Source organism: Notechis scutatus, chromosome 3 (assembly GCF_049901735.1).
Source record: "Notechis scutatus isolate UNSWTSFEM ecotype Mainland chromosome 3, rNotScu1.2, whole genome shotgun sequence".
Lineage (NCBI taxonomy): Eukaryota > Metazoa > Chordata > Lepidosauria > Squamata > Elapidae > Notechis > Notechis scutatus.
This window is the reverse complement of record NC_142011.1, coordinates 119,393,268-119,406,024: the sequence shown is the minus strand read 5'-3', so window position 1 is coordinate 119,406,024 and position 12,757 is coordinate 119,393,268.

Below are 12,757 nucleotides of genomic sequence, written 5' to 3'. Positions count from 1 at the left end.
ATGAAATCTCCAGAACTCAAATTCATTGCACCTTTATACTCTTTATCAGAGTAAGCTCCAGTAAACAACATTCAGAGTTCATTATATATATATTATATTCATTCATTATATTATATGAATTGAGATTTGTTGCACCTGATGGAATAAATTTAAGATTCACCTCCTTAAGCTTAATCTACAGAAAAATAAAGAGGAGGGAAGTATATATAGTATGCTTCATATATAAGATGTATAGTTTAAACCTTACAATGCAACTGATGTTCAAGGTCTCTATATGTTTCTCATCTCAGGCATGCACTTACACACAAAGATAGACCTTGGAGAGAAGGGGGTCAGATTTTGCAAGTACCATTGATGAGTTGGTGTCATTCCAGAGGTGGTATTCAGCAGGTTCTGTCCAGTTCTGGAGAATTGGTAGCAGAAATTTTGAGTAGTTCGGAGAACTGGCAAATACCACCTCTGACTGGTCCTTTCCCTGTCTATTCTCTGCCTTCTGAGTCCCAGCTAATCAACTGGGTCTTCTTTTGTTGCCCTGCATAGGAGAACGGACCTGGAAAGCAGGTTAATAGGGTGAGGAGGAAATGGGATTCTGCAGTAACCTTCCCCCAGGAGTGGGGTGGGAATGGAGTTTTCTTCACCTGCCACGCCCACCAAGCCACGCCCACAAAACCGGTAGTAAACATTTTTGAAACCCACCACTTCAGATACTTCAGATTTGGCCATTTCACAGGGCCATGCATCAGTTAAAATATTTCCCAAATCTTTCTAAGTCAGATTGATTTAATGCAGAACTTGACTGAATTCTTTTCACTTAGAAGGTAAGATTTATGCTACTTTCTATATGTTTGTAGTTATTTTTCTTTCCTGGGAACATTAGGTTCCCAACTGAAAGTGGTAAATAAGCTCAACTGGGACAAACATCTCATGTTTTGAGATTATAGGGTAGTGATGGTTAGAGGGGTTTATGCCATCAATGGCAACTAACCTGAAATTCATCTACCACCTGCAAATTGAAATATCTTGTCAAGAAAAAAGGTTAGATAACTATATTGCTCTCTGTTCAATCAATAAATGTATCATTGTGACTGCAAATCATAACAACATTACATAGAAAATAGAAATAGTAAAAAATAAAATAACAAGGAAAGTAGAAAGCAAAAAATAGCAAAGAAAAGACATGTAGTTATGATGGAACTAATACTAAAATTAAGAGCTTAAAACTTTCCAAGTTTAAAAGACAGCAACCTGACTAATAACATTTGGAATCACATCCACAAGGAGGCAATACAATAGTTTAGTGTCTAAACCCTTACGTCTGTTTATCATCAGTATTTTCCCCTTAATTTCATCATAAATAGGACAGGATGTAATGGATGATGTCCTCCACTTGGCAACAGCACAGAACCTTACACTAAATATAATTTTATTAAAGATTTTGATTAGTGATAATACAAACTAAATACAAATTAAACTTGAGAAATAGAATAGAATAGAAAGCTAGAATAAAAAATGAATAAAAAACATATAGTATAATTATGTGTAGAATCACATTATTATAGTAAACATTTGGTCAGTGACCAGCAAAAGGCATAATTTAAAAGAAGAGAGATGCAAAAATCTTCTTTAATGAAATATTAGCAATGTCAAGAAGATATTGGGAGAGGCTTCTATTTTTCATATAATGTTGGTACCAAGATAAAATTGAAGATTGTATTAAAGTAGTATGACTACAGGCATCTCATATATATATATATATATATATATATATATATATATTCTTAAGTTTTCGCGGCTATTTATATGTATGGTATTCAGCTTTTCCCACGTCATTATAGTTGTGCTTTTAAAGTTGTAGCAACATTTCGGCAGATGACGATGGCAGATAAGATTCTGCCATATATATATATATATATATATATATATATATATATATATATATATATATATATATATATATATATATATATATATATATATATATATATATATATATATATATATTTGTTTTCTGAGGTTCTCGCGGGTATTTGTATGTGGATCTTTGGTTATTCGGGTTTTCTCCGCGTAAGATTCAAAGTATCTGAGCAGCGTTTCGGCGAGGTCCCTCGCCATCTTCAGGCTGGTGCTTTCGGCTTAGTGCCAGTGCAAGCAGTGTGTGACCGGGCTGCCATCTCTCTATATATACAAGTGGTGGGGGATGGTGTGCTGGGCTGGTTGGCTGTGCTGCAGCCTCTTGATTGGTTGATGGAGTTGATGTTGGTATAATGGGCTGTGTAATGGCCTTTTGTTGTAAAGATATCCTGGATCTTGTGCTGTCATCTCCTGGGTCGTTAGCCTCTTGTGTTTTAATGGCTTGGGTAATGGGTTGTGTGATGGGCTTGTGAGTTCTTTTGTTGTGGTATCCTGGGTCTTGCGTTGTAATCTCCTGGGTCGTTTGTGTTTTGATCTCTTTTCCATTAGCCTCCTGTGTAGTAACAGCTTGGGTAATGGGTTGTGTGATGACCTTGTGAGATTTATTGCTGTGGTATCCTTGGTCTTGTGCTGTGATATCCTGGGTCACGCCGTGAAACAGAGTTCGCCCCTGAGGCTCGTTCTCTGCCCAGCCTGTGGTCGAAAAGAAGAACCAACCTCTTCCTGGTCCAACACCTCAAAGCCACAGGACATGAGATTGACTTTAAAAATACCAGAACTATCGCCAAAACTGAACACCACAGCAGCAGAATAATCAGAGAAGCCATAGAGATAGAAAACGCCCACACAGCATGAATAAAAGAGATGACACCTCCCGCTTACCAGCCATTTGGAAACCCGCCTCATGAACAGACGAGCACCCAACATGATAAATGACACCAGACCCACACCCATGAGGGCCACACAAGATGCCACCACCACACTTCCACGTAAAAATCAGACTCACACCCACACAGAAGATGAGACACGACCACAGACCAGAAGCCGCACTGCAGCTGCATCACTACCCACTTCAAACTCCTCTGAACCATACATGAAGCGAACTGACCCCACCATGAAGATGTGGCACCACCACGAACTCAAGCCAAACGAACACAGACCCAGACCCCAAACTCAAAGCCATATTAAAAACCCAAAATGCTACATCACAGCCACCCGCTCACATCAGGAAATTACATCAAGAACAAGAAGTCACAACACAGCAAAGGACAGCACAAGACCAAGGATACACAGCAAAAATCTCACAAGGTTACACCCCATCCCAAGAACACAGGAGGCAAGGAAAAGAGATCAAAACACAAACACAGGAGATTACAACGCAAGACCCAGGATACCACAACAAAAGAACTCACAAGCCCATCACACAACCCATTACCCAAGCCGTTAAAACACAAGAGGCTAACGACCCAGGAGATACAGCACAAGATCCAGGATATATATATATATATATGGCAGCTCCGGTCACATACATACATAAGATGGCGATACATACATACTACGCGGGAGAAACCCAATAACCAAAGATCCATACATACATACACACACACATATACATATACATATACATATACATATACATATACATATACATATACATATACATATACATATATATATATATATATATATATATATATATATATATATATATATATACACATACATACATACACATATACATATATATATATAATACCTCTCTGTATAATTTATATATGATTTTTCCCCACTTCCTGAAAAACTAAATTCTCCTAAAAAAGAATTGTGAGCTAGAAGACAGGAGTTTGGTTCAGTGATTTCCAGCAGAATAATCAGAAAGAAGTTAAACCAAGTGGAGCTCTTGAAGGCTTTCCAATTCTTGCAGTAACTTACCCTCTAAAGGAGAGAGAGATTTGTGCAGTGGGACTGCTTCATTACAACGCATAATCTTAGTGATAAAAAGCAAAGAATGAGCAAATACACCTTCCACTTACAAATGTGTCCCTCATGTGGTGGAACATGAATATAACAACTTTCTTCTTTCTTTTTTATTTTTATTTTTATTATTTATTTATTTTGATTTGTCAATTGCTTACAAAATAATAGGTATAAGTATATACATAGTTGTTTTCTTAAGTTTTCGCGGGTACTTACATGTATGTTATTCAGCTTTGTTCGGGTATTTTCCCATGTCAACTATTAAAGCACAACTATAATGATGTGGGAAAATACCCGAACAAAACTGAATAACATATACATAGTTATGAATACATGAAATGGGTACATATAAGAAAAATAAAAGAAACAATAGGACAGGGACGGTAGGCACATTGGTGTGCTTATGCACGCCCACTACAGACCTCTTAGGAAAGGGATGAGGTCAATAGTAGACAGTCTAAGGTTAAAGTTTTTGGGGTTTGGGGAAGAAGCCACAGTCAAGTAGAGTGTTCCAGACATTGACCACTCTGTTGCTGAAGTCGTATTTCCTGCAATCAAGTTTGGTGCGGTTAACCTTGAGTTTGTATCTATTGTGTGCTCTTGTGTGGTTATGGTTGAAGCTGAAGTATTTATTCATTGACAGGTAGGACATTGCAATGTCTGATTTTATATACCATACTTAGATCAGACTGAAGATGGCGTAATTCAAGGTTTTCTAGGTCTAGAATTTCAAGTCTGGTGGCATAAGGTATTCTACAACAAGTAGAGGAGTGGAGAACTCTTCTTGTGAAATATTTTTGGACTTTCTCAACTGTGCTAATATCAGATACGTAATGTGGGTTCCAGACTGATGAACTGTATTTGAGTATTGGTCTAGCAAATGTTTTGTATGCTCTAGTTAGTAGTGTGATATTACCAGAGAAAAAGCTACGTAGGATTAGGTTAACAACTCTTAATGCCTTTTTGGCTGTGTAGTTACAGTGGGCTCTAGCACTCAGATCATTAGAGATAAGTATTCCAAAGTCCTTTACAGAGCTTGGATCATCAACAAATTTAAGATTTGTCTTGACTACTCAGCTTGTATTTTATTTTCTGATTTTTTTTTGCCAATATGTAAGACAGAGCATTTATTTGTTGAAATTTGAAGTTGCCATTTGTTTGACCATTCTGATACATATTCAAGATCTTTTGAAGGGTAGCAGTATTGTCTGTGGTATTGAACAGCTTTATATCAGCGAAAAGAACGCAGTTGCTCTTTATATGATCACAGAGGTCATTTATGTAGAGTATGAAGAGAGTTGGTCCTAGAACACTGCCTTGGGGGACACCACTATTGACAGGTACAGAATTTGATAGGACACTCCCAATTTTCACCATTTGTTGTCTGTTTGACAGGAATGCTTCTATCCAGTTATGCAGTTGTCCAGAGATACCATAAGATTTTAGTTTTAGGAGTAGTTTGTCGTGTACCACTGAATCAAAGGCTTTACAGAAGTCTATGTAGATTGCATCTATTGCTTTGCCCTGATCGAGTTGTGTAGTCCATATGTTTTTGCAGTGTAAGAGTTGCAGATTACAGGATAGTTTTTTCCTATAACCAAATTGTCTATTAGAGAGTAGGTTGTTTGTTTCTAAGTGGAGGATGATGGATTGGTTAATAATTGATTCCATGACTTTACAGGTGACGCAGCATAAAGAGATTGGTCTGTAATTTTCAACTAGGCTGGGGTCTCCTTTTGAAGATGGGGATGACCGTGGCTTGTGACCATAGGTTAGGCAAGGAGCTGGTCCTGAAAGATTTTTCAAAGATTATGCTTAGAGGTTCGGCTATGGCAGTGGATAGCTTTTTTAAGAAGTAGGCACATATTCCATCCGGTCCAATAGATAGAGATGGTTTTAGATTACGTAGTGCTTTTTCAACATTGTCTCCTGTAAAATCGATATGTATTAGATCATTGTAGTTGTCTGTGGTTTGGCGAGGAAATACTGGGCATGATCCATTGCTGTTTACAAATACTGAGCCGAAGAATGTGTTAAAGATGTTGGCTTTAATGGTGTCATTGTTGCAGTCTTTACCATTAGGTCCTATCGGGGGTGGGATGGACCCTGAGTCTTTCAGTTTGTTGTTTGCAACATTGTAAAAAGCGGGGGTGGAATTGGTGCATAGAAGGTTTTCCTCTTGTTTAATGTGATAATTGGTGCATTCAGTCTTTATCTGGTGGCATAAATTTTTGTATCGGCTTTTAAAATTGGCAACGTGACCAGATTTGTTTTTCCGCCAGAGTGATCTCTTTTTGGATTGAAGTTTCCTTATTGTTATGGGTAATCTGTTTTTTTTTTGTTTTTGTTTTGGGAGTTGTTGTTGGTACATATAGTTTGATGACTCTTTTGACTTCAAGTAAAAATATGTTGTAATGGTCTTCAACAGTATTGCATCCAGTGAATAGAGATTGCCAATCAAGGGATGAGAGATCGTTGTCTATAAGATCATAGTTGCCTTTTTTGAAGTTATAATTGGGGATTACATCATTGTGATGATTTTTGTGTGGGCGTATGTTGAGACAAAAGTCAATCATATTGTGGTCACTGCTGGAAAAGGGTTCTTTAGTTTGTATTCCGTAAATTAAATTCAAACTATTGCAGAAGATGAGATCGAGGCAGTTGTTTAGTCTAGTGTTGTTGGTTACTAGTTGTTCCAGTCCCAGATTTGTAACAGCATTGTAGAAGGTTGCGTGTATGGGTTCAGTTGTACATTCATTTAGGTTCCAGTCAATATGAGGTAGATTGACGTCACCAAGAAAGATAAAAGGGTATGGGCAGGATGCAGCCCATGTTAGTAATGTATTTAGCTTGTTTACATGTTCGATGTCATAATCAGGTGCTCTGTAACATAGTAAGAATAGAAATGTGATATTTAAGGATAGTTCACAGATGATGGTCTCAGGAAGAGCAAGCTCCTGGGTAACTTGGATATTTTTTAGATGTAAGGACTTTTTATAGAAGATAGCAACACCACCTCCTCTACGAATTTCACGATCTGATCGGTAAACATGATAGTCTCTTACTGTGGTAATGGAGTCAGGGAGAGATGCATTGAGCCATGTTTCACAGACAAATATGATGTCGAATTTAGCCATACTTAGTAAATTTTTGCTTCTTTGGAGAATCAATCTTGGCTTCTAACAAGTCCATACAGTTTTCAGGAGTGATTTGAATTGCTTTCTTCCACAGTCTGGAAGAATGACTGGCCCCAAATCCCCGTTTGGGTTTTGTGCTTAAGGTAGCACCACAACTCAGGTCTTTCTGTTTCTAATCCAGTCCTTAACCATTTGTTCAATGTAACAGCTTATAAGAAACTACATATCTGACCAAATTTCAAGTCTCAAGCCACATGTGAGCAAAAAGCATTGTATAGAGGCCAGCTGCTGTTTGTATGATTTATTGAGGGGTATGGGAGTGGCTACACTAGCCACACTTTCATGTCTGAAGCAGTTCCAATTGTTCTGCTTTTGTGAATTCTGATGAAGACAGATACTCCCATAAGAGCAGGTGTTTTTAATGCCATTAGAACCTGGATGGGCCAATAGCCTCATAGTGGCCCTATGCAATTCTCTAGGCATTTGCCCAAAGCCCAATCAGGAACTCAACGAGGCTTGAATTTCATCATCTGGGGTGAATTTATAGTTACCCTGGAAAAATTCCAGTGACTTCTCACCTCGGAGTGTCATTTCTCCATGAAATATAATTATGATTGATTCCTCTCCTACCATTACTGCCATTATTGTAAATAACACCATAGCATAGACAGGCAATCTGGCCCCCTCCAGAGGACTGGACTAGAATTCCCATCATCCACCCGGTGATCACAGGCTCCTTTTCAAAATTAAATGTACATTAAAAATTTAGAGCAAGTTGATCACTATTGGAAAGCCACAAAATGGTATATTTGCTCCTGGCATGTATAAAATATGCTTTAACCACATGAACAGTGTTTTGGAGTACACTTGGAATTTTACACCCATAATTTTGCAAGAAATGTTCATCAAATTTAGACAACTAGAGACTTGATTTCACTTGAAACATTACAGATACTTTTCAATATTCTATAATTTATATCTACAGTGTTTCTTTGCATCCTCGATTGATTGCAGATGCAAAATTTAAGGCCAAGATGAGGCCACTAGAAAATAGTTCACTGTTTCCATTTAATTTGTTTATATAAATCTGCATTCACTGTGATTTGTCTCTGCTGATATAATCATGCCTATTTTAAATGACTTTTTTCTATTTTTCATCGGCATTTTAAAGTGTATGTAAATAAATATCATCAAAGAGAAATTATCTATTCAGCAAAATCATCCGACTTTTCTTTGGGGAATGCTTGAAAATCTGCTTTCAAACTGCAACACTGAAAACGTGTCCTTTATGAACAAATGCTAATTTAGACACACAGGCAACTTAATAAAATAGGTTCTGTTAAAACTGTTCTGATTTTTCCAAGATATCAGCTTTTCAAACGGAAAAAAAAATGTTCCAAACAAACTATAAACTACTAAAGAAAGTTACACCTATAAATCCTATGATCCTGACCCACAAATCACCATGCACAGGAGACATTTGCGTGCCCAAAGATTTCTCCCCTCTTTCCGTCTTAAGATTCTACACTAGGCTCTCTGAGATGGTGATATTTTTTTTAGAAAGAAAAGATGCATTCATATCCTTACAGAGAGAGAGCAATATACTGCAATAATTAGAATGCTGGAGAGGGATTAGAAAGACCTAGATTTAGATAACCACTCGAACCACGGAGCTCACTAGGTGACATTGGGACAATCGCTTTCAACACACACCTCTCTCTGTTGTAGGGCTCTTGTTGAAAGAAAGATGAGATGGAGATCTAACATATAAAAAATTATTTAGGACGTGCTTATTCCACATTATTTTCACATACATTTGGTGTAACGGTTAAGGTATCAGAATAGAAATCAGGAGATTGTGAGTTGTAGTCCTGCATTAGGCACAAAGCCAGGTGGGTGACCTTGGGCCAGTCACTCTCTTGTTCCTAGGAAGGAAACAATGGCAAACCACTTCTAAAATCTTGCCAAGAAAATTTCATGAACTTCTCCAAGCAGTCTCCAGGAGTCAAAACACTCGTGCACTTATATGTCATATTGCTGATCCCTCCCTTCTTTTTTTCTTTAACTTGTTGGAACATCATACCCATATCAGGGAAACAAAAGTAACAGAAGTTCCAAAGGGTGGGAAAATGGAAGGAAAATAAGTGGTGTGGGGGAGAAAGTCCCAGATACCTTAAAGGAAGTTGAGGTCTGGCCATGATCACTCCAGATGAAAACTACCTTGAACCTGGATGTTCTAAAAAAACTCTTCTGTTTTTAGACAAGACACTTGGACTAGTGAATATGCCTGATTTGTCTTTAAAACTTTAAACCACCCATCACTAGATTCTACAGCAGCACATTTCAGTCTGATTATATAAAAGAGAAAATACTTTTATCTGTCCCAAATTCAATTTCATTGAGAAACTTATTTTAGATGTTTCAGCTAAAAGGGGGGAAAAAATCTCTGTATCTACTTTCTGCCCCCTTTCTCTTTGCAGAATCTGTTTAACTGTGCTGCAATTGAGCTGCATTCTGCACTGACCTGTGAGAGGTATTACAATATCAACAATTTTATTGTTGATGTCTTTTATAATAATCCTCATCATGAACATTCAAGTACAGTACCTGCAAACTAACTTTACCAAAGAATTCTTGTCCATCTCTGCTAGCTCAGACCCCGTTAGTATAAGTGAGAAGCTAAGATTCTTTTATGCATTTTATGCTGGTTTATGGTAAGCTCTGGTTACCATTTAAGGTCCATTCCCTCCATTGGGAGAGCCTTTGTCAGAACTCTTTATTTACCTATTTATTTAACTATCATCAATAATTTGTGGTTGTCAGAGAGTTTTACCATGATATAGTTATAGTTGTCTGTGATATATCTTGACCCTGAATTTGTCTGAATCTACAGGTGGTACTACCAAATGCTTCAACATTTCTAAAAACAGGCTTCAGTACTCCAAAAAGGTAAAAATATTGTGGTGGTAGTTGTCATATCCTTGGAAAGAACAACATTGAATTATTCAACATTCATTATTGGAATATTGAAATGTCCCAATAAATCAGAAGAACTACCTTTTCGGCCACTTGCTTTCCTGAAATAAAAAGGGCTTCCATTACATACAGTGGCAAGGAATATATTCAAACTAGCTTGGAAAGGCAACAAAATGTTCCGTGCATTTGAAGCTGTGGCAGAGGGCAGGAAGTCCAAGGGAATTCTTTGGAAACCTTTCCTTTCTGAACTTGCTCTGCATTGGATCCTTATCCTCTTTCACCTTTGAGACTCAATGATGATGATGATGATGGAGAACAGGAGGAGAATGGGAAATAGACTAATCACAAAAATAATAATAGCCACAAACGTCAGGTGAATTGTAGCCAGGACATCTGTTTGACGTATTATAGAAGGTTATTTAAAAAGTCACTCCACAAAAACAAATAAAGTCTTCCACATTCCCAAGGAGAGAAACCATTTAATCGAGTTGAACGGTTCTTTCAAAGAATATAACATTTTGGCAGGAGATGGATGTCAGGGCAAAGAGAGTTGGGGAGATTTATAAGGGCTAATTTATATCTCTAGCAGTTACGAGGTGTTTCTGAGTAGCCTTGCTCACCGTGGGTAGTATTTTCCTTCCTGCACATTTGTATTGTTTCAGTTTATTAGAGCAGCATGCCTTGCAAGTTCATTTATTGCCTAGCATGAAGGTACAGCTTCCCCATTTATTACAGGTTGATATCAACACCTAGCCTGAGGTGACTTGCTGCCCTCTGGATGTGCATATTATGGGTGATGAAATCATCTATTTATCTACACCTTATTAGATGTGTTTGATTGACCAGGGATCCATTTTTTTGTTCAACCAACTGTGCAGGTACCGGTGAGGAAGTTTCTGGGTTGTACCACTGCGATGTTTCAAAACAGCAGTTAAAATAATTATCATAATATAGGGCCACTGGGCAGGCCCATAACATATGTTTGCAACCCTCTGAAGATGATGGTAGGAACCAAAAATATAAAACATATGGAAAACTCATACAGCTCTGAAGAAAATCAAAACCCTGCTGTCGTTTCTTTATAAATTGGGAACTGTACAGTAAATGTTTGGGATAGCCCAGGCCACCAGTAGGTCTTTCCTGCCATCAGTGAACTTGTGACCTTATTTCCTCAGAGGGCTGTTAAAATGAAGTCAGAGGGCAGTGAAGTTATTTGCTAGCACCGGGTTCACTTGTGTGGTCTCAAAAGTTAACAGATTTTTTTTTTTTTTTTTGGGAAAAGACTACACAGGGAAAGGGAAAGAGGCAAGATATTAGTTCATCATTAGAAATATTGTTCAAATCCTATGTATAATATTTTTTTTATAATTGGTCTTTTGCAAGAAATGCTGGTAAAGAATTACTTGAGGATTAGAAGTGAATCTTTGTTTACTTCAAAATGAATTTATGGACTTCCAGACTGGCATCACTGGTCATGGTGCATGGATTCATTGTTGTATCTTCCCTGAGAAAAATAATTGTGTATGTTTTTACAGGTTTCCAAGGGAAAGAAATGGCATAGAGCAGATTTCCAAAAGGAAACACAGGGAGGGAAAGCAAGGATACAATGCAAAAATTGCTCTATTTTTCTGGAAGTCTTACTATTCTATTACTAATTATGGCAACAGCATACTTCGAAGAAAGGAAAGCAATCGTGTTATTTGCACAAATATTAGCATAATAACAAATGACAGGGACAGAGAAGCTGTTGGAATGCTGCACATATTTGACATGTTGAAAGCCAGGTGTGGACATTTGCACAAAATGAGTGGCAAGGTATAAAATATCCATTTACCAAAATGCAAACAGTTCAGATTACTCGTCATCCTCCAGGTTTCCCTAAATATTCGCTATCAGTCCTGCTCACCATTTTCTTCTAAGCCTAGACATGCTATGTTTATTACATTATAATTGGGAAGAAAATGTGAAGACACTCAGCCTGGCAGAGTTCTGTTAAACATGTGAGCTTAAACCCACACAATTTGGCTCGCCAGCAGCAGGTTTCTTTTGAATTCCCAGGGCAGCAGAACTGCTGCAGAAAACTTGGGATTTCCCTGAGTCCACCAGCCACTCTACCCATGGTGATCTCACTTCTTCCTATAATAGAAATCATGGATAGAGGAAGGTCTGAGCTCCCACTGTTTCCTGTGGTTAGAAAGTACCAGTTCACACCACCCAATTTTTCACTGTTTGAATTGTCATGCTAATTTCTACCTTCTGCTTTCTAAATTACATTTCACTAAAATGAGTAAATCAATATGTGCTGAGTATGTACTTAATTAACACCCTTTCTATCTACAATGTATTGTATGATTTCTTTAGAACTTGGTTTGCTCTGGCACATGGAAATACCATTTGTATATAGATGTAGCTACCAATGTCTTTTAGATAGCCTATAGATTTGTGGGATTTTCTTTGTAACTTCTTTCAGGATATTTGATATAGAAATCTACTAAAAAAATATAGCTCTTCTATAGACCATGACTTAAGGTCCAGATTCATGCCTAATAGATTACCTTATTTCACATTCAGCTAACTATGGTTATTTTAGGAAATATAAGGGAGAACTTTATATGACTGAACTATTAACTGTTGTAACAGCTTGGTTCCACTACATGTGCTTTATATAGATCAAATACATTCTTAAGTCTAGATGACTGGTCTATAAGTTAACCTTTATTGTACGTAGATCTGTATATCTTCTGATCAATCTGGAT